This window comes from Schistocerca nitens, chromosome 1, assembly GCF_023898315.1.
Source record: "Schistocerca nitens isolate TAMUIC-IGC-003100 chromosome 1, iqSchNite1.1, whole genome shotgun sequence".
Lineage (NCBI taxonomy): Eukaryota > Metazoa > Arthropoda > Insecta > Orthoptera > Acrididae > Schistocerca > Schistocerca nitens.
This window is the reverse complement of record NC_064614.1, coordinates 1208351365-1208375255: the sequence shown is the minus strand read 5'-3', so window position 1 is coordinate 1208375255 and position 23891 is coordinate 1208351365. Positions and strand designations below refer to the sequence as shown.

At 45.4% G+C, this 23891-nt stretch overlaps 1 non-coding gene across 1 annotated transcript; it reads right to left on the bottom strand.

Annotated features, from left to right (window-relative positions):
• Nucleotides 1-14645: 14645 nt before the first annotated feature.
• Trnat-ugu (transfer RNA threonine (anticodon UGU)) lies at nucleotides 14646-14720 on the bottom strand. Its single transcript has one exon. It is a non-coding gene; the product is annotated as a tRNA-Thr (tRNA).
• Nucleotides 14721-23891: the final 9171 nt, after the last annotated feature.

Here is a 23891-nt window from a genome sequence, read left to right as displayed (position 1 = left end):
ACCTACCATTTTCAATGGTAGAAATGGCACGCAGAGGCAATAAGCTGTCATGAATATGCAGTACAGATAAATGCGTGTTCAAATCTGGTGCTCATTTGTAGTTGTGAATATGAAATTAAGCCCATTGTAAGACAATTACTGTCAGCTTACAAAGATTGGTAGCATTTGGAATGGGCAGAAATGTGGTAATTGGAACTATAGTGCCTATGAATTAAGAAAAGACATAAAAAATATCGCTTTCGACATTCGACGAAAAATATCGATTAACTGCTTATCGATAACTTTTGTAAAGACTATACAGGGTGAAAAGTAATTAAACCGACAAACTCTGGGAGGTTGTAGGTGACATCAAAACAAATATTTTTCCCTAATGTCATTTTTTACTATGAGGATTATTTAAACCGGTGGTGGCCATATTACGCTCTTCAGTTGTTCGAGGCCGTATTACGATCTTCAGTTGTTAGAGGGCGTATTACGCTCTTCAGTTGTAGGCAGCTGCTGTCCATCAGTGTAGTAGGGCATTGTCTGTGTTTACTAACGGAGCGGTACACCTGGAGTGAGTACACTGATATGGTTGGTGCGTACTACGTAGCGAACCACAACGGACGAGCTGCACAGCGGGTTTATCAACAACAATATCCTAATCGCCGTATCCAGCATCATACGATCTTTGCTGCTGTGTACCAACATCTGCGTGAGACCTGGTTATTTAGCAGATTACCTGGACAGGGACGCCGTCGCATGGTAAGAACGCTGCAATTTGAGGAAGCTGTCTTGCAGCATGTGTAGCGGGATCCTTCAATCAGCACTCGTGCAATTGCACGTAACATGGGGACGTAGTCGAATTAAGTCGGGTGATGTTGAGGGTACTAGATTAGGAAATGAGACACTTAAAGTAGTAAAGGAGTTTTGCTAATTGGGGAGCAAAATAACTGATGATGGTCGAAGTAGAGAGGATATAAAATATAGACTGGCAATGGCAAGAAAAGCGTTTCTGAAGAAGAGAAATTTGTTAACATAGAGTATAGATTTAAGTGGCAGGAAGTCATTTCTGAAAGTATTTGTATGGAGTGTAGCCATGTATGGAAGTGAAACATGGACGGTAAATAGTTTGGACAAGAAGAGAATAGAAGCTTTCGAAATGTCGTGCTACAGAAGAATGCTGAAGACTAGATGGGTAGATCACATAACTAATGAGGAAGTATTGAATAGGATTGGGGAGAAGTTTGAGGCACAACTTGACCAGAAGAAGGGATCGGTTGGTAGGACATGTTCTGAGGCATCAAGGGATCACCAATTTAGTATTGGAGGGCATCGTGGAGGGTAAAAATCGTAGGGGGAGACCAAGAGATGAATACACTAAGCAGATTCAGAAGGATGTAGGTTGCAGTAGGTACTGGGAGATGAAGAAGCTTGCACAGGATAGAGTAGCATGGAGAGCTGCATCAAACCAGTCTCAGGACTGAAGACCACAACAACAACAACATGAGGACGAACAGACGAATGTAAGAACAGTCCTTCGAGAGCAATTTTTACGTCCATTTCACTTACAGCGTGTCCACAACCTGGAACCAGAGCACAGTTTTCGCGGTGGTACCTGGAACAGTGTGAAACGTATCCTACATTTCCATCCTCTGTGTTATTTACCGATGAAGCAACGTTCGGGCGTGATCGAGTCTTCAACATGCACAATTCGCATGTTTGGAGTGAGGATAACCCACATGCCACAGTTACTAGCGCTCATCAAGTGCGGTTCTTCGTTAATGTGTGGGTCGGTGTTGTTGGGGACTGTTTAATTGGGCCGTATCTGCTATCTATGCCATTAAATGGCAGGAACTATTACAATTTTCTCGCCAGAGCATCGCCAGAATTGTTGGAAGACGTCCCGCTCCCTACAAGACAACGCATGTGGTTCCAACACGACGGGGCGCCGGCACATTTCAGTCGTCGTGTGCGTCGATTCCTGGACCGAAAGTTCCCAGAAACGTGGATTCGCAGAGGTGGTCCTGTACCATGGCCTGCTCGATCCCCAGATATGTCCTCTCTGAACTTTTTTTGTGTGGGGAGAGATGCATAACCTTGTTTATGCAACTCCTGTTGCATCAGAAGAGGATCTGGTTGCCCAGATAGTAGCAGCAGCAGGAACAATTTAGGATACTCCTGGGGTTTTTGCCCGTGTCAGACAGAACATGATCCGATGGTTCAACTTTTGTTTACGTGTCAATGGAGGTATTTTTTAAAATCTGCTGTAATTGAAATTGGGTTGTGTTAATTTGTTGCCTCTTGGTCGTAAAAAAATCTAAAAGTGTTTGTTGGTTTAGTTAATTTGCCACGAGAGAAATCTTCCTCTACCGGTTTAAATATTCCTCATAGGAAAAAATAACATTAGGGAAAAACATTTGTTTTGATGTCCCCTACAACCTCCCAGAGTTTCTCGGTTTAAATACGAGGGCTATTCGGAAAGTAAGGTCCGATCGGTCGCGAAATGGAAACCACAGTGAAAATCCGATGAAGATCTGCACAGCTGTGTTGCGCAGTCTCTCTAGTATGCCCGTCGATCGCATTACGTCGTTCTTTTTAGTTCTGAGCACACAGGGAGCACATAAAGATACCTAGAACAGTAACGACCCCCGCCAAGTACGAGGGTCTGGTGAGAAATTTCCCCTGAAGCTATGCAATCAACATTACATAACTGTCGTGCTGTTTCTTCTTCAAGACAATTCTCAGCCGCATTCTGCAGGGGCAATGAAAATGATCCTGCATCGTTTTCAGTTGGAAATGTTTGATTATCCACAATACAGCCCGTAATTGTCTCCCTCTGAGTTTCATCTCTGCTCACACGAACCGCTGGCTATGAAGACAAGATTTTGGCACAAGACAACGAGCCGTAGGCCAGCGTAGAGAATTGGCGGAAAGCACTGGCGGCTGCCTTCTATAGCGAGGGTATTGGAAAGTTGGTACAACGCTACGATACACGTCTAAGTCGGATCGGCGACTATGGAGATAAGTAGCTGCAAGGTGTATCTAACTGTTGCAAATAAAACATTTTTGATTTTTACCGTGGTTTCCATTTCGCAACCTATCGGACCTTACTTTCCGAATAGCCCTCGTACTTTTCACCCTGTATATCTGTACCGCTTTCGTGTGTTATCGATATACCGATGTATCGATATATTACTGCCAGTTCCCAGCTGCAGTACTGTTCGCGGCCAGCCGGCTGCAGGTCGCGGCAGCTGGTTCGGGCCCGCCGCCGTGTTGTCACCGCTGCAGTACGGCGTGGGTAGCGACACGGTCGTCGCTCACGCCACGCGACTTTGCATGGAATGCGCCACGCCCTCCATTCAGCGCGGCACTACTGCCTGCCACCCGAGCACGCCCACGCTGCTCTCGATCCTGAAATACGGCTTTTAAAAGTGCTCCAATCTCGACACGACTACCAGCGCATTACTCGCGCTCTCCTGCGCTCGCCACTACGGCCCCTTCGACAACACTGTCGACACAGCCAGCCTAGCATAAATCTACTCTACTATCGGTATTGATTTATGAAACTCGTGAGCACGCCAACCTGTAAGCTTTCTGTGCCTCAAATTGTAACAGAATTACTGCGCTCTACCAAATACGGGGAAACGCACCAATTATAAAAAAACGCCATTTTTACAGAATTTGGTAGTAATCACACAGCGTATTTTAATGCGTCGTCATTCACGCACCAAAAATGCAACATAGTCAATATTTTATTAATAATGACGTGTTTCGCTCGGTTAGCGCATCTTCAGATTATCTGTAAATAGTAATGACAATCAGACTTGCCAACCTCGTCAAAGGCAGTTGTGTCAACATCTCCTTTTCTACGTTATATCGAATCCATTACCAGCTCTTCCACAATTAACTACCAGTTAAAGAATTCGTTTCTACTTGAGGGGTCTATAGACTCAGTCCGCAGCTCGTGGTCGTCAGATAGCGTTCTCGCTTCCCGCGCCCGGGTTCCCGGGTTAGATTCCCGGCGGGGTCAGGGATTTTCTCTGCCTCGTGATGACTGGGTGTTGTGTGATGTCCTTAGTTAGGTTTAAGTAGTTCTAAGTTCTAGGGGACTGATGACCATAGATGTTAAGTCCCATAGTGCTCAGAGCCATTTGAACCATTTTTCTATAGACTCACTTTCGTCCAATATCTTCGCACGTATACTGGACAAACAGGTCGCCAGGTTAAAATACGGTTTCCAGGCTACCCTCTCCCTATTATTTTTTTTTACTCTATACTATTTGACTGGAATACTCTCTTTCAAACTCTGAAGGTGGCAGGGGTAAAATACAGGGAGCGAAAGGCTATTTACAATTTCTACAGAGGCCAGATGGCAGTTATAAGAGTCGAGGGACATGAAAGGGAAGCAGTGGTTGCGAAGGGAGTGACACAGGGCTGTAGCCTCTCCCCGATGTTATTCAATCTGTATATTTAGCAAGCAGTGAAGGAAACAAAAGAAAAATTCGGAGTAGGAATTAAAATCCATGGAGAAGAAGTAAAAACTTTGAGGTTCGCCGATGACATTGTAATTCTGTCAGAGACAGCAAAGGTCTTGGAAGAGCAGTTGAACGGAATGGATAGTGTCTTGAAGGGAGGAAATAAGATGAACATCAGCAAAAGCAAAACGAGGATAATGGAATGTAGTCGCATTAAGTCAGGTGATGCTGAGAGAATTAGATTAGGAAATGAGACACTTAAAGTAGTAAATGAGTTTTGCTATTTGGGGAGCAAAATAACTGGCGATGGTCGAAGTAGAGAGGATGTAAAATGTAGACTGACAATGGCAAGGAAAGCGTTTCTGAAGAAGAGAAATTTGTTAACATCGAGTATAGATTTAAGTGTCAGGAAGTCATTTCTGAAAGTATTTGTATGGAGTGTAGCCATGTATGGAACTGAAACATGGACGATAAATGGTTTAGACAAGAATAGAAGCTTTCGAAATGTGGTGTTACAGAAGAATGCTGAAGATTAGATGGGTAGGTCACGTAACTAATTAGGTGGTATTGAATAGGATGGGGGAGAAGAGGAGTTTGTGTTGCACAACTTGACTAGAAGAAGGGATCGGTTGGTAGGACATGTTCTGAGGCATCAAGGGATAACAAATTTAGCATTGGAGGGCAGCGTGGAGGGTAAAAATCGTAGAGGGAGACCAAGAGATGAATACACCAAGCAGATTCAGAGGGATGTAGGTTGTAGTAGGTACTGGGAGATGAAGAAGCTTCCACATGAAACAGTAGCATGGAGAGCTGCATCAAACCAGTCTCAGGACTGAAGACCACAACAACAACAACATACTATTTCATTGGAATTAACGCCAGTCGGTATACAGAGGTTGCTTCTTCTTCTCGGGTCATCGTAGTGAAATTAGCTACAAAGGGTTTAACAATCATTCCCGCGTGCCAGACTGTATTTACCAACAGATAAATGATACAATGCATCCCACAGCCTCGTCGAATGGATATTTTTTTTCCTCTCACAAACATCTGTGTGTCCACTATGCTAGACGAAATATAATAGATATCTTCGCATTATTGTGACGACATCTTCAATTATTTGCTGGGCGTATTGCAATTTCTGTCTTCCCCCATACTTTTTACCATCTACAGCAGTGGTTTCCAACCTAGGGGTATTAACCATCTAAGGAGTAAAATGAAATTTTCTTAGGGGTAAAAACTAAACGATTCGATTCTGTTTCAGTCACGAAACTAAATTTGTTTCAAAGGATCATTACTATTAAAATAATTTTGTAAGATTCTTCTATTCATCATATAAGTTGTCAATAATAACTTTTTCTCAGCCGGCCGGTGTGGCCGTGCGGTTCTAGGCGCTTCAGTCTGGAACCGCGTGACCGCTACGGTCGCAGGTTCGAATCCTGTCTCGGGCATGGATGTGTGTGATGTCCTTAGGTTAGTTAGGTTTAAGTAGTTCTAAGTTCTAGGGGACCGATGACCACAGATGTTCAGTCCCATAGTGCTCAGAGTCATTTGAACCAACTTTTTGTCAAATGGTTCAAATGGATCTGAGCACTATGGGTCTTAACATCTGAGATCATCAGTCCCCTAGAACTTAGAACTACTTAAACCTAACCAACCTAAGGACATCACACACATCCATGCCCGTGGCAGGATTCGAACCTGCGACCGTAGCAGTCGCGCGGTTCCGGACTGAAGCGCCTAGAACCTATCGGCCACCGCGGCCGGCAACTTTTTCTCATTTAGTAGCATTAACGAGGTGGAGATTACAGGTCCCTCATATAGTTTACCCACTACACACATATGTTGTGCTTTGTTCCGTACATCGCTGATGATAAAAGTGAAACATATAGGTAACAAATGTTAAACACCTCAAGAAAGTGTCTCCTCCAAGCTGTAGTTAGCACCGGCAGTATTCCAGAAATTGCTTCATTACTCACTTCGAAATAGATAAGTGAATTATTTGACAACACGAAGCAGCAGTAACTACGTAAGGGGTACTACAGTGTTGTACATATTATTATTATTATTATTATTACTATTAGTATTAGTGGCTGTGGTCAGACACGGAAGTACTTACAGCCAGTTCAGAAGTAAGGAGTGCAGCATTCAAGTAATTTATAAACAGTAAGGCTAGTGCAGATATTTTAACTTGATTTCCTTTGACACTCTTTCTAACACACACACGCACACACACACACACACACACACACACACACACACACACACACACACATGCACACACGCACACACACAGGCACACACACACACACACAAACACAAACTAAATATTCTTCATCTTACAAGCATTTAAAAAGAAATAAGTGTTCCAACGAAAGTTGGTGATAATGTGGGAGATGGGGAGGGCAACAGATAGATGGGGAGGGGGGTACTAGCTAACATCTAATTGCACTCAGGAGTAACCGTATGGGAAAGGTTGAGAACGACTGCTCCACAGCTCCCTGTAGTATCATGGAAGCTATTCCATGATATCCCATCATCCACTCCCTTCTTTGTGTCAATGTCTTCCACATGTTCTCTTCTTCGCCGACTCTGTGAAGAGCTCCCCATTCTTAGCCTTCCCAGTCCACCTAATTTTCAATATCCTCTTGAAGTACCACACCTCAAACGTTTCCCAAAGCCCATATTTTTTCAACACCACACAATGCTATGCTCCAAATGTGTATTCTCATAAATTTCTCCCTCAAATTAAGGACTACGATTGATACCAGGAGACTTCTCTTGCTTAGGAATGCCCCTCTTCGACAGTGCTAGTTCACTTCGTATGTCCTTGCTTCGCCAGTCATGTCTTATTTAGGTTCCAATGTAGCAGAATTCATCTACTTCGTCGTTACCATTTTTGGTATTAAGTTTATCGCTAAACTCAGTCCTACTACTCCTCATTACTTTCATCTTTCTTCGATTTATTCTCAATCCTTATTCTGTGGGCATTACACTATCCATTCCATTCAACAGATTCCGTAACTCTTCTTCACTTTCAGTGGGAACAGCAATGTCGTCAGCGAATCTCATCACTGAGTTCCTATTGCCCTTAATTCTAATCCCACTCCGGAATCTCTCTCTTCTTTCCGTCATTGGTACAGTAGCGGCATGAGACAGCATCTCTGTTTCACTCCATTTTTAATCTGAGAGTCTTGCTCAACTATAGCGGTCAAAAATTAAGAAATAAGTATGGAAAAACTGTATGCCCCTGAAAAGATGAAAAAGAAAAAAATACCAAGTAAAAGCTCTCTTTAATATTAAGTCCTGTATTCAATAATCGTATAACTGGCTTTCCCCGACGCACCCCTTCGGTGCTCATGTGTAACCCTGTAAGCCTTCCACTGACAAGCTGTGAATCAGTTGCTTTAGAATCATCTAGTGAGTGAACTGGCAATCCAGTTGTTTCTTTTACAGTTAATTCCTGTGGTATCACCCAAAGACCGCGGCTCCACACCAAAGTCACATCGATGCCACAGAATTAGCGACGTCTCGCTGCAATCAGCAACGATGAATTGGAGAGACTGAAGGAGACACACCCTCCCTGTCAGCACAAGTGTCCTCGCATAGAGGTTAATACAGAGCTGAGCATGGAAACCCCAGTTCGTAACCGCAGTTAAAGCAGTTAACATCAACGATTAGAACCTAAAAGTTATTGAAATCTCATACGGGTAATGTACTTTTGTAAATGTCGAACATCGTACTTCAAGAGAAGAGTTGTAATTGTACGCAACAACTGACGCTTTCACGGTCAATGAACAGTTGTAAATATTCAAGCACTCCTGTGGCAATGGACCGTATCAAGTCAAATGTTTTTATTCATTCTTGTAATAAAGTAGTCGCAGGGGGCTCCTTTCTTGGTAGTATGTGGGTGGCAACCACACGGGCCCTTAGCTAAGTCTGGCATTGCTTCCACTTGCTTGTGTCAGACTTCTGCTTTCTTCTTTCCTGTCGGCCTCTCTTGGTCAACTCTTGCTGCTTCGACCCCGACGGTATTAGGTTACGAGGCCCGATGGTGTCTTTCATTTTGTTTTCTAACACATAGGCTGTTAACCGAATGGCTCCCGGTATAAGGAAACCAATCTTACCAAGTGCCAACGGCCAGTAAGGGGTGGATGAGCGGGTAAGGTAGGGGCACCCCCTTGCCCCAGCGATGAGAAATTGGCCCTAAAGGCGGAGGAAGCATTAACATGGTCAACGGCAGGAGGATGCAGAAGGCAACGGAAAACCACTGCATTAACGATCCCATACAGGATTCCCAAATAGAAATATGGCTACGTCCAGTTCAAAATTTTACGGAGTTTCAATTCCCCCTTTCGCATCTCCGGGGCGGAATGTCTTGGGCAAGGCTGTAAGGAGTAAAGGAATAAAAGAACAGATGAGAAATGGAACATGGAATGTCAGAATCATATTAAAAGCTGGGAAACTAGAAGAGGTTAAGATGCTGATGGAAAAGTCACAGCTGTACATATTAGGAATCTGTGAAAGTAGATGGGGCGGTAACGGTGATTTTTATGTCAGGGGATTTCAGGATCATTCACAGTGGTAGTGCTCGAACAGGAACAAATGGCGTTGCTATAATTTTTAAAGGAAAATGGAAGAACAACGTGTTGAACACATACCACTGCAGTGATAGGATAATGATGATTAAAATTAAAACACAAGCCATGGATTTGTGTGTAATTGCAGTTTACTTACCAACAACAAATAGCAAGGATGAGGAAGAAGAAGTAGTATATGAGCAAATTGATGACTTAATGAAACTGGTTATAGAAAAGGACAATCTTAGCATAATTGGTGATTTCAAAGCATCGATTGGTGAAGATAACAAAGGATTATGGAATGGCAAGTTAGGGCTAGGAAAAATGAATGCTAGAGGAGAAAGGTTGCTAGATTTCTGTGAACAGTATAAAATGATAGTCACCAACACGTGTTTTGAAATGCCAAAGACAAGAAGATATATATGGAAAAGTCCAGCAGATTGCAAAAGGTATCAATAGATTATATCCCAGTGAAGAAGAATCAAATAAAGTCTAGCCGCTCATACCCTGGATATGACATAGACAGTGACCATGTTCTAGTGATAGCAGACCATAGTAGCAGATTTAAGAATTATAAAAGAACTAACCAACACAGATGTTTTGTAGAAAAACTTAAGGAAAAGCCAGTAGCGGCTGACATGAAAGAATTGACCGATAACCTGATAGGTAACAGGGAAGGATGGGAAGGATTCAAAGAGACCGTAGAAGTAGCTGCTAAAGAACTAGTAGGATTAAGGAAACTAGAATCAGGAAACCATGGATGACCAAGGAAAGACTAGACCTTACTGAAGATCGAAACAGGCTGAGGTTCAGAATGGCTCTGAGCACTATGGGACTCAACTGCTGAGGTCATTAGTCCCCTAGAACTTAGAACTAGTTAAACCTAACTAACCTAAGGACATCACAGACATCCATGCCCGAGGCAGGATTCGAACCTGCGACCGTAGCGGTCTTGCGGTTCCAGACTGCAGCGCCTTTAACCGCACGGCCACTTCGTCCGGCTCAGGCTGAGGAGAAAAGACTTCGACGAGTACAAAAAAGTAAAAAATGCAATTACACAGAAATGTAGATTTGAAAAAGAAAAGTTGATGCACGGCAAACATAAGGAAATTCAACAGGATCTAAGTGGAGGTCAAATTGATAGAGCCTACTCTAAAATTAAATCAATGCAGATAAAGACAACAACAAAAACAAATTTGGTCAGCCGGCCGCGGTGGTCTAGCGGTTCTAGGCGCTCAGTCCGGAACCGTGCGACTGCTACGGTCGCAGGTTCGAATCCTGCCTCAGGCATGGATGTGTGTGATGTCCTTAGGTTAGTTAGGTTTAAGTAGCTCTAAGTTCTAGGGGACTGATGACCACAGATGTTAAGTCCCATAGTGCTCAGAGCCATTTGACATATTTTTGAAATTTGGTCAAGAATAAAAACGGTGACCTACTTTTCGAAATAGCGGATGTACGTGAAAGATGGAAAGAATATATTGAGGAACTATATGAAGGAGAAGATATTGCTAATGAGGGGGAACTTCTGAAGGAAGAGAGCAGTGTGGGTATCGACATGATATGGCCACCTATATCTAAAGAGAAATTCAACAGAGCCTTTGATCTAAGTAATGGCAAAGCGACAGGCACAGATAACATCCCAGCAGAAATACTGAAGTAAATTGGAGAATCAACAAAAGGGGAATTACATAAACTTATTAAAGAGTACTATGAAGATGGAAAAGAAACACCTACGGATTTGCTTAACAGCAAAACAGTAATAATGCCAAAAAAAGGAAATGCTCTGGACTGTGAGAACTATAGAACTATCTCCTTACTATCCCACACTTCCAAAATAATGTTAAACATAATAAAAAATCGCATAAAAAAGAAAATTGATGCAAACCTAGGATAAGGCCAATTTGGTTTCAGGTCGGGAAAAGGAACTAGAGAGGCAATACTAACTCTGAGGATGGTATTAGAAAGACGAATTGGAGTTAATAGGGAAACCTACTTTACCTTTATAGATTTACAAAAAGCATTTGGCATGGTTAATTGGAAATTGTTATTTCGAACAATGAAGGAAATAAACTTGATTGGAGGAACAGAAGATTAATCTGGAACCTGTATAAAAGGCAGGAAGCAGAGATAGAAGTGAATGGTGTGAAGAAGAAAGAAAAAATAGTAAGGCAAGGATGCCGATTATCACCATATTTGTTCAACTTATTTATTGAAAAGACCGTTGAAAAATTGAAAAGAATAACCAAAAGGAATTAAAATTAACGGGGAACGAATACACTGTATCCGTTTGCAGATGACATAGTAGTACTTACTGACTCAGTAAGGGAAATGGAGTTCATGTCGCTAAAATTTAGCAAAATCCTAAGAGAATTTAATCTAAAAATAAATAACAAGAAAGCAAAAACTGTGGTAGCAGGGAAGACAAAAGAAAATGGTAAAGTTAATATTAAACTAGAAGATGATGTTCTAGAGCAGGCTGAGATCTTCTGTTATTTGGGGAGCACAATCACTGACAACAATAAATGTATCACAGATATAAAGAGAAGAATAGCCTTGGCAAAGCAAGCTTTCCAAAATAAAAGGAGTTAACTAACGGATAATCATATAAGCCTAGAAAGTAGTAAAAAGTTTGCCAAAACTTTTGTCTGGAGCGTCTTAGCATAAAGATGTGAAGCGTGGACTCTGGGAAAGGTAGAGAAAAAGAGACTGGAAGCAGTGGAAATGTGGATATGGAGAAAAATGACGAAAACAAGCTGGGTAGATAGAAAAAGTAAGGAACAGGTGTTAAGAGAAGTGAATGAGAACGGAACGCTGCTAAATTATATAGGAAGAAGAAAATAAAAAATGATAGGGCACATAATGAGACACAACCAGTTCCTAAAGAATTTTAGGGAAAAAACCAAGAGGCAGGGCAAGAACAACGTATTTTAATAACATCAAAGAAGATATGGGGATAAAATCGTATGAAGAATTTAAGAGGATGACAATGGAGAGAGGGGCGTGGCTAAATCGACAAGGTCTTTAGTTTATGATGATGATGATGTAATAAAGTGAACTAATATTTAACATCTTCTAGTTCCAATGGCCCATCTCTCAGAGCAATCAAAGAACCAAGAGTTATGGCCTGAAGTCTGTAATTTCGTCTGGTCATAAGAGTTACGAAATCGTGAAACATTTCTGGAGTATGGCAAACGTGAAGTGACTATGAAAGTGCCTCAGTATTTTATCGACTCGGAAAACAATTTCAATTATCATTTCCTTTCAGCTAGTAGTAATGTCACCTGATAAGAGACGTGTCAATGATCACCATTATAAAGACTTTGGAGCTTTCTTTATCGAACATTGCTTCCCGTGAGAACATTTTCGCAGTGACAGCGATATACATCCTCGTATGACGTACATCCGCTAGCAATGGAGTCAATATTTTCACAGATGTTAGACAGCGACTATATTGTTGCAGCTATGGATAGCTCATTGACCATATTACCGTCGTTCCCATGTGACTAGCAGAAACAGATGAAATGTTTTGCTATGGAAGCTCTCTTTTAAAATTCACAGATATTTGTGCACTTTCTGATGGCTCCAGCACGACTGAAAGATACATACAAGGCGACAACAAATGAGCTACATCATTTTGCCACACAATACAGGGGTGCCTCAGCTGAAAAGAAAAGTCGGTTATCTGCATGCAGTGCTTGGCCAATTCTATATTCATTCTCTTGCTCAGTTAAGATGCCTACAGTTGCAGCAAACTCACAAATTTTTATTCGGTGGTCTTGAATTGCCCTATCATGTATTTTGCCAATGGTCTCCTGTTTCATGTACAGGGCTATTACAAATGATTGAAGCGATTTCATAAATTCACTGTAGCTCCATTCATTGACATATGGTCACGACACACTACAGATACGTAGAAAAACTCATAAAGTTTTGTTCGGCTGAAGCCGCACTTCAGGTATCTGCCGCCAGAGCGCTCGAGAGCGCAGTGAGACAAAATGGCGACAGGAGCCGAGAAAGCGTATGTCGTGCTTGAAATGCACTCACATCAGTCAGTCATAACCGTGCCACGACACTTCAGGACGAAGTTCAACAAAGATCCACCAACTGCTAACTCCATTCGGCGATGGTATGCGCAGTTTAAAGCTTCTGGATGCCTCTGTAAGGGGAAATCAACGGGTCGGCCTGCAGTGAGCGAAGAAACGGTTGAACGCGTGCGGGCAAGTTTCACGCGTAGCCCGCGGAAGTCGACGAATAAAGCTAGCAGGGAGCTAAACGTACCGCAGCCGACTGTTTGGAAAATCTTACGGAAAAGGCTAACGACGAATAAAGCAAGCAGGCAGCTAAACGTACCACAGCCGACGGTTTGGAAAATCTTACGGAAAAGGCTTACCGTTTACAATCGCTACAAGCCCTGACACCCGATGACAAAGTCAAACGCTTTGAATTTTCGGCTCGGTTGCAACAGCTCATGAAAGAGGATGCGTTCAGTGCGAAACTTGTTTTCAGTGATGAAGCAACACTTTTTCTTAATGGTGAAGTGAACAGACACAATGTGCGAATCTGGGCGGTAGAGAATCCTCACGCATTCGTGCAGCAAATTCGCAGTTCACCAAAAGTTAACGTGTTTTGTGCAATCTCACGGTTTAAAATTTACGGCCCCTTTTTCTTCTGCGAAAAAAACGTTACAGGACACATGTATCTGGACATGCTGGAAAATTGGCTCATGCCACAACTGGAGATCGACAGCGCCGACTTCATCTTTCAACAGGATGGTGCTCCACCGCACTTCCATCACGATGTTCGGCATTTCTTAAACAGGAGATTGGAAAACCGATGGATCGGTCGTGGTGGAGATCATGATCAGCAATTCGTGTCATGGCCTCCACGCTCTCCCGACTTAACCCCATGCGATTTCTTTCTGTGGGGTTATGTGAAAGATTCAGTGTTTAAACCTCCTCTACCAAGAAACGTGCCAGAACTGCGAGCTCGCATCAACGATGCTTTCGAACTCATTGATGGGGACATGCTGCGCCGAGTGTGGGAGGAACTTGATTATCGGCTTGATGTCTGCCGAATCACTAAAGGGGCACATATCGAACATTTGTGAACGCCTAAAAAAACTTTTTGAGTTTTTCTATGTGTGTGCAAAGCATTGTGAAAATATCTCAAATAATACAGTTATTGTAGAGCTGTGAAATCGCTTCAATCATTTGTAATAACCCTGTACATATGCAGAGTAAAGGATAAATGAAAATTTGTACCAAGCCTAGCATTCGAGCCTGGGTCTCGTGCTCATTAGACAAATGAGCCTCTCTGACACAGCAGCTTTGCACAACGGCATGGACTACTCCTGCGCGCCTCCCACCTTATTCCAAATTCCCATTCACACCTCAGCCCACTTTATGTTACCCCAAACTCGAACAGCACAATTGGGGTAAGGTGTGGATCAAACGGCTCTGAGCGCTATGGGATATAACATCTGAGGTCATCAGTCTCCTAGAACCTAGAACTACTTAAACCTAACTAACCGAAGGATGAAATTACAACGAAATGAAAACCCTTAGCTGCTTACAGGCGTTGACATACATCAACGGGGACAGATGAAAATGTGTGTCCCGACCGGGACTCGAACCCGGGATCTCCTGCTTACATGGCAGACGCTCTACCCATCTGAGCCACCGAGGACACAGAGGATAGCGCGACTGCAGGGATTTATCTCTGGCACGCCTCCCGCGAAACCCACATTCACAACGGCCAGTTGACCATCTTCTTCTTCTGTGCGAATGCACAAATAGTGCCCGAACTCTTACGGAAATCGGCGCCGCGCCGCGAGTAATGAGTATAAGGGGGGGGGGGGGGGGCACTACGAATGTATTGCGGGACAATACGTTGAGAATTTGGGTTTCGCGGGAAGCGTGCCAGGGACAAATCCCTGCAGTCGCGCTATCCTCTGTGTCCTCGGTGGCTCAGATGTCACACAGTGCGGCTCTCGCAGCCGAGTGAAGCAGACGTGCAGTGCGTGCTCTCCGCCTTCAGCGAGGGCCCGCGTGCCTTATTTACTTACTTCGGCCGACACTAACGCGACGCCGTAGCGCTACAAGACCATGGCAAACCAATACAGAAGATCAACCTTGAAATTCACGACTTTACCCTACCAAAGGCGCTCGAAGTCGAACGCTTTTTAAAAGCGGAAGCCAAGACCCCGGCTGCCGACATTGTCGGCATTCACTTTTCGATCGTCAGTAGCAGGTCTATGTAAAGGTCATAAACGAATCTACATGCGACAAAGTGATTCGTGAGATGAAACAAGAACTCCACTGCTGCCACGCAGATGGCAATGTTGGCAACGTCGAGGTCGACCATGCCGCAATGGGACTGCGGACTCTACGCATATTCGAACTTCCATTTGAACTCCCGGCGGCAGAAGTTGTAGCGGCGCTCCGCCCCTACGGCACGGTACACGAACACGTGGCTGAAAAATGGACCCAGTTTAAGACGTATCCAGTACTCAATGGAGTACGCCAAGTGCGTATTGATCTCCAACGACACGTGCCATCCTAACTACAGATAGGAGGATGCCGGGCCATAGTTATTTATGACGGTCAGCCGAAGACGTGTTACGGATGCGGCAAGGAAGGTCACCTTCGTTCCGAGTGCCTCCAGCGTCGGATCACACAACTCCCCCACGTTGCACCACCAGCGACGAAGACTATTCTACCCACGTGACTTACGTGGCGGCGCTCACGACGTTCTCCACACAACAGACACAGCCGACCGTTACAGCGGTACAGGAATCACTTTCCACGCACAAAAACCTGAATGATCCGCCGACCTGGCCTGTGGTGGAAAATAGTACTATGGAGCTACCGAATGCGACAGACGTTGACGACATCAAGATGGCAATTGATTCCCCTATTTGTCTTGTGACAGCCAGAGCGAGAGCACCAGCAGCTGCGAGTACTGTTTGTATAAAGCGTTTATTTTGCATTTTGTTTACGACCTTCCACTAAGGAAGGGATTCTATTTGTGTTTATCTGCTCTGCATAGAAACTAACAGTTCTTGATCGTTAGGAGAGAAATTTATTTTGTACTTATTTGCTGCGCTTAGCTTTTAAATAGTTTTTCTGGGAAAACCTAGCGTAGTTTTCGCGTCTCGTATTTCAGTGAGTGTTTCTTGATTATCAGAGTAGCTCATCAGAAGATTATCTTGGGAATTTGTCACCGTATAGAGTAGGGTAAACATAGTCATGTGTAGGGACTGTGGTTGTTGTGAGCGGACGCAAGGAGAATTGGCCACTCTTCGGGGGCAGGTGGAGGCTTTGTCTGTTAGGCTCATCGAGCTCGAGGCGCAGGCGTCGGCTCGTAGTGGCGTTGGGGCAACTGTGGTGAGACCTATTCCTACTTCGGTGGCCTTGGAATCACATGGAACCCCTGATGTCGCTGCGTCTTCCGGCAGTGAGCATCTTACCGGTCAGCCATCACTCCAGGGTGGATGGCGGTCAGTGGTGGGCTCGCGCGTGCCTGGCCGAAAGGCGAAGGTGGGATCTGGCCGCGTGGCAGCTGCCTTACCCCTTTCCAACAGGTACGGGGTGCTTCCTAGTGGTGATGACATCGTTTCCGAGCCACCACAGGATGCCTCGCATGTTGGGCCAGTGTCCGATTCTCCGGCAAGGTCCCGACAGTCACAGAGGGCGGGCCTATTAGTTATAGGGAGCTCCAACGTTAGGCGGGTTATGGAGCCCCTCAGGAAAATAGCGGGTAGGTCGGGGAAGAATGCCAGTGTGCACTCGGTGTGCTTGCCGGGGGGTCTCGTCCGTAATGTGGAGGAGGCCCTTCCGGCATCTATTGAACGCACTGGGTGTGACCGGCTGCAGATAGTAGCACATGTCGGAACGAATGACGCCTGCCGCTTGGGTTCTGAGGCCATCCTTGGTTCCTTCCGGCGGCTGGCTGATTTGGTGAAGACAACCAGCATCGCACGCGGAGTGCAAGCTGAGCTTAATATCTGCAGCATAGTGCCCAGAGTCGATCGCGGTCCTCTGGTTTGGAGCCGTGTGGAGGGTCTAAACCAGAGGCTCAGACGACTCTGCGACTATAATGGTTGCAAATTCATCGACCTCCGTTATTGGGTGGAGAACTGTAGGGCCCCCCTAGACAGGTCAGGCGTGCACTACACACCGGAAGCAGCTACTAGGGTAGCAGAGTACGTGTGGCGTGCACACGGGGGTTTTTTAGGTTAGAGGGACCCCCCCTTGGGCGAAACGATAAAATACCTGACGGCTTACCAGAGAGAACATCAGCATCGTTGATAAAGAACGTCCGTCCTCAGAGACCAAAAACAGGAAAAGTTAACGTAATATTGGTAAACTGCAGGAGTATCCAGGGCAAGGTTCCTGAATTAGTATCGCTTATTGAAGGAAATAGTGCGCATATAGTATTAGGAACGGAAAGTTGGTTAAAACCGGAAGTGAACAGTAACGAAATCCTAGACACAGAATGGAATATATACCGCAAGGATAGGATAAACGCCAATGGTGGAGGAGTATTTATAGCAGTAAAGAATTCAATAATATCCAGTGAAGTTATTAGCGAATGCGAATGTGAAATAATCTGGGTTAAGTTAAGTATCAAAGGTGGGTCAGATATGATAGTCGGATGCTTCTATAGACCACCTGCATCAGCAACCGTAGTAGTTGAGCGCCTCAGAGAGAACCTGCAGAACGTCGTGAAGAAGTTTCGTGATCATACTATTGTAATAGGGGGAGACTTCAATCTACCAGGTATAGAATGGGATAGTCACACAATCAGAACTGGAGCCAGGGACAGAGACTCTTGTGACATTATCCTGACTGCCTTGTCCGAGAATTACTTCGAGCAGATAGTTAGAGAACCAACTCGTGAAGCTAACGTTTTAGACCTCATAGCAACAAATAGACCGGAACTTTTCGACTCCGTGAATGTAGAAGAGGGTATCAGTGATCATAAGTCAGTGGTTGCATCAATGACTACAAGTGTAATAAGAAATGCCAAGAAAGGAAGGAAAATATATTTGCTTAACAAGAGTGATAGGGCACAAATCGCAGAATATCTGAGTGACCACCATCAAACGTTCATTTCTGAGGAAGAGGATGTGGAACAAAAATGGAAAAAATTCAGAAACATCGTCCAGTACGCCTTAGATAAGTTCGTACCGACTAAGGTCCAAAGCGAGGGGAAAGATCCACCGTGGTATAACAATCATGTACGAAAGGTACTACGGAAACAAAGAAAGCTTCATCATAGGTTTAAGAGTAGTCGAATCATAGCTGATAAGGAAAAGCTGAACGAAGCGAAAAAGAGCGTAAAGAGAGCAATGAGAGAAGCATTCAACGAATTCGAACATAAAACATTGGCAAACAATCTAAACAAGAACCCTAAAAAGTTTTGGTCATATGTAAAATCGGTAAGCGGATGTAAATCCCCTATTCAGTCACTCGTTGACCACGATGGCACCGAAACAGAGGACGACCGAAGAAAGACAGAAATACTGAATTTAGTGTTCCGAAACTGTTTCACTGCGGAAAATCGTAACACGGTCCCTGACTTCAGCCGTCGCACGGACGCCAAAATGGAAAATATTGAAATATACGATATCGGAATTGAAAAACAACTGCTATCACTTAGTAGCGGAAAAGCATCCGGACCAGACGAGATACCCGTAAGATTCTACAGTGATTATGCTAAAGAACTTGCCCCCTTTCTATCAGCAATTTATCGTAGATCTCTGGAAGAATGTAAAGTACCTAGCGACTGGAAGAAAGCGCAGGTCGTTCCCATTTTCAAGAAGGGTCATAAATCAGATGCGAATAATTATAGGCCTATTTCGCTTACGTCAATCTGTTGTAGAATAATGGAACATGTTTTATGTTCTCGTATTATGACGTTCTTAGATAATACAAATCTCCTTCATCATAACCAACATGGATTCCGCAAACAGAGATCATGTGAAACTCAGCTCGCCCTATTTGTCCAAGAAATTCACAGTGCCGTAGACACTGGCGAGCAGATTGATGCCGTATTCCTGGACTTCAGGAAGGCATTTGATACGGTTCCGCACTTACGTTTAGTGAAAAAAATACGAGCTTACGGAATATCGGACCAGGTTTGTGAATGGATTCAGGATTTCCTAGAAGAAAGAACACAACATGTCATTCTTAACGGTTCAATATCTGCAGATGTAGAGGTAATTTCGGGAGTACCGCAAGGAAGCGTGATAGGACCTTTATTGTTTACAATATACATAAATGACTTAGTTGACAACATCGGTAGCTCCGTGAGGCTATTTGCAGATGACACGGTTGTCTACAAGAAAGTAGCAACATCAGAAGACTCGTACGTACTCCAGGAAGACCTGCAGAGGATTAATGAATGGTGCGACAGCTGGCAGCTTTCCCTAAACGTAGATAAATGTAATATAATGCGCATACATAGGGGCAGAAATCCATTCCAGTACGATTATGCCATAGGTGGTAAATCATTGGAAGCGGTAACGACCGTAAAATACTTAGGAGTTACTATCCGGAGCGATCTGAAGTGGAATGATCACATAAAACAAATAGTGGGAAAAGCAGGTGCCAGGTTGAGATTCATAGGAAGAATTCTAAGAAAATGTGACTCATCGACGAAAGAAGTAGCTTACAAAACGCTTGTTCGTCCGATTCTTGAGTATTGCTCATCAGTATGGGACCCTTACCAGGTTGGATTAATAGAAGAGATAGACATGATCCAGCGAAAAGCAGCGCGATTCGTCATGGGGACATTTAGTCAGCGCGAGAGCGTTACGGAGATGCTGAACAAGCTCCAGTGGCGGACACTTCAAGAAAGGCGTTACGCAATACGGAGAGGTTTATTATCGAAATTACGAGAGAGCACATTCCGGGAAGAGATGGGCAACATATTACTACCGCCCACATATATCTCGCGTAATGATCACAACGAAAAGATCCGAGAAATTAGAGCAAATACGGAGACTTACAAGCAGTCGTTCTTCCCACGCACAATTCGTGAATGGAACAGGGAAGGGGGGATCAGATAGTGGTACAATTAGTACCCTCCGCCACACACCGTAAGGTGGCTCGCGGAGTATAGATGTAGATGTAGATGTAGATTGTACCGACCGGAGCGTTTGTCCCGGCGGAGCGTGATTCAGAGCCGTCTCCTGACGATGAAGGCCATGTACGGAAACAGCGATCACCGAAACGCCGAAAGCGCCGTCGTCGGACCGTGTCGGAACACAGCGGTTCGCATTCGGCCGGGGAAGAACAACTGACCACTCAAGAAGCCAGCCGCGAAGCTGATGCTGTTTCCACTGACTCGAACCTTGCAGAACAGACAGCAAAACATGCAGCTTTCGACCATCAGCCCATTGACATAAACAGTGAGCAGCGGGAAGGTACCAGTTCAGGCAGCGAAGTCGCTCGGTCCCTTACTATCAAACATTCCGAGGCTATGGAACATGAACAGACATGCGCGCCTGCTTCGTGGGCCGAGGACGTCGAGACACAAGATCCCGATCCGCGGCCAGTTGAGGCGCCGCCGGATCATGCAGCATAAGCAGCACAAGGAGGACCGCGTCCGGCTGGGGGGTGACATCACTTCGGATGTTCGCTTCTCTCCAACATTGACATGGATAACCTCGCCCAAACAACGCGTTGCCAGGCTTACCGCCTGGCGACAATGAATATCAACATGATAAGTTCTCCTGTCAAGATCCAACTTTTGAAAGAAACAATACGAGCCATGGGAGTTGGCTTTGCTTTCCTACAAGAAATTAAAACGACTGCACTCCCGAACTTTTCCGGTTACGCCACACATGTGACGCCCGGTAGCCCTGTAGACACCGGAGTGGCAATATTAGTGCGTGATGGTATTGAAGTTACCGACGTCACGTATCTTCCCTCTGCGCGAGGAATAGCATTTACGGCGCTCAACACGCGATTCATTAATGTTTACTCACCGTCGGGTACCACAAGACGTCACGACCGCGCCAGATTCTACTCCACAGATGCCGCTCCCCTTTTCCTTGGACGATACGACCACAGCGTCTTCGCCGGCGATTTTAATTGCGTACTTTACCCCAAGGACCAAATCCCAAATTACATGCCCTGTCCGGAACTGGGTGCGATGATCCAAGAACTTCACTTGTGCGACACGTGGGAAAAAGTCCACGGTAACCGCTCTGGCCACACTCATCTTACCAGTCATTTGGGCAGCCGACTTGACCGCATATATGTGTCACAAGATCTCACACAATGTGTGGTGGACGCCGAACTATGGCCTCAAGCCTATTCCGATCATAGTGCCTATATCTGCACTATACACCTACGCCGCCAACAAGTCTGGCGCAGCAATGGCTTTTGGAAGCTCAACATAACTCATCTCCAGGACCTGGATTGCTGTCGGCAAGCTGCAGCAACGTGGACTGACTGTGAACGCCGCCACCCACGATGCACCTCGGCCCTGGAGTGGTGTCCTCTGTGCCAAACCAGCAATCCGTAGGACACTTATGCAATATGGCAAGGACGTGACTGCGTGGCATCGACAGACCCTCGATTTTTACTACGCGGCGCTAAGGGACCTCGACGTCTTACCCCCTTCCCCGGAGAGACAACATGACCAAAGCAGAATCAAGGCTCACATACTATCATTGACGAAGCGCCGACTAGAAGGTGCAGTAGTCCGCTCGCGACGGCACGACCGAACGGTTGCAGAGGAACCCACTATGCACCACGTTGTGGCGGATAAGCGCCGACAACGCCAACTTTTAATCACACAACTCAGGACACACGACGGTCGCTTATGTACGACCCAAGCAACCATAGTAAAGGCGGTGGAGGATCATTTTCGTCATCTTTACCAGGAAAGAACCGTCGATGACGAGGCCACTACTGAAGTGTTACAGCAGGTAACACGTACTATCGACGAGGCTACCGTGAATGCACTAACAGAGGAAATCTCACTCGAAGAAGTCGAAGACGCCGTGGACAAAGGTGCGGCCAATAAGTCTCCTGGACCTGATGGATTGCCCATCGAATTCTACCGGACCTTCCGTGACATCATGATGCCTCGCTGGGTTATAATGTTTCGCGAACTTATGTCTGCAGACTGTGTTGTGCCGCCAGCGTTTGTAGAAGGACTTCTCATACCGGTACACAAGACAGGTGGAGGGCTATCGATTAACGACTATCGGCCGCTTACAATGCTGAACGCCGATTACAAGATTTTCGCCAGAATTATGGCGAGCCGTATTAAGACGACTTTGCCGATGATTCTCGCTCCGGAAGAGACGTCGCATGGGGGAGAAGCCAACATACACATTGACACCGGTGATTGCAGGGACTTAATAGCGATCGCTTCTACGTGCCGTCTGAGAGCGGCGATCGTCTCCGTCGATTTCAACCGCGCCTTTGATAGAGTGCACCACAACTTCCTCCTACGCGTGATGGACTGTATGGGATTCCCCCCGGGCCTCATCGACACCCTACGGCGTCTTTGGACCGCAGCCAGCTCACACGTCCAGGTCAATGGAAGGATGGTAGGGCCAGTACCCATTAAGAGGTCTCTACGACAGGGTTGCCCCCTTTCTACCTACCTTTATGCAATCGCACTCGAGCCACTCCTAGGGGCCCTTAACCACCGCCTATCTGGCATCGCGCTGAGGGACGTCACCTTTCGCTATAGGACATACGCTGACGACCTGCTACTGCTGGTTCGTTGCAATGACGAAGTTCAAAGCGTACTAACCTGGATTGAGCGATACGGACAGGCCGCAGGCACTTTTCTGAACATTAACAAGTCGGCAACGTTGGATATTGGGCGTGGTCTCGGACCGGAAGCCCTCGCTCCCCTCCCACCAGTTTCTGATCTGCGATATTTGGGAATCACGTTCAAGAAAGATGTACGTAAAACAGCTGCAGCAAACTACCGACGGTTATTACAGATCATACGCGCAATGGTGCGACAGAACCTGCTCCGGGACTTGAATCAGCTACAACGTGTTGAATACCTGAACCTCTACGTGGCATCAAAACTCAACCACGTGGCACAGGTCCTACCACTACCGCTGCAGATAGGTCGCCGGCTTCAGGCGGCCTTCAGTTACTACGTTTCCGCAGGTCATTTCTTTAAAGTACGGTACGACACTCTTACCCTCCCAGTGCACAAAGAAGGGCTGGGATTGGTCAACGTCAGGGCGAGAGCAGCTGCCCTTTACATGAGCAACATGAGGAAACGATGGAAAAGTCAATATACCTCTCTCACGGGTCGTTTACTACAGGTTCTGATGCCAGTCTCTAACGTCCCGCCGGTGTCGGTAGCGCACGTCGCACCACAGCTCTCCCATGTGTCGACCTTCAGTCTTGATTACAGCTATGTCAGCTCGAACTTCTCCGCCACACGTCCACCAAAGGCGAAAGATTTTTATACTAACCTTCTGCGAGCTGTTCCCCATAACGTGGTGGAAACCAAGTACCCTACGGTTCACTGGCCAAGAGTGTGGAAAACGATACACCACAACTTTCTGTCATCCACGGTGCGTTCGAAGTGGTATCAGATCGCCAACAAAAAATATGCCACACGACAGCGACTTCACACTATTGGACTGGCAGACTCACTTTATTGCCCAGATTGTCACCTCTTGGATACCGACGAACATCGTTTTACTTGCGCATCATCGTCCGGAGTTTGGCGACTAACACAGAAGATATTGGCTTGTTACCTCCGGGTCACACCTGAAATGACTGACCCTCGGACCCTACTCTGTCCAGATGAAACTTACTTTCCGGCCGCAAAATATCATGCGCTTACATGGTTCAAAGGA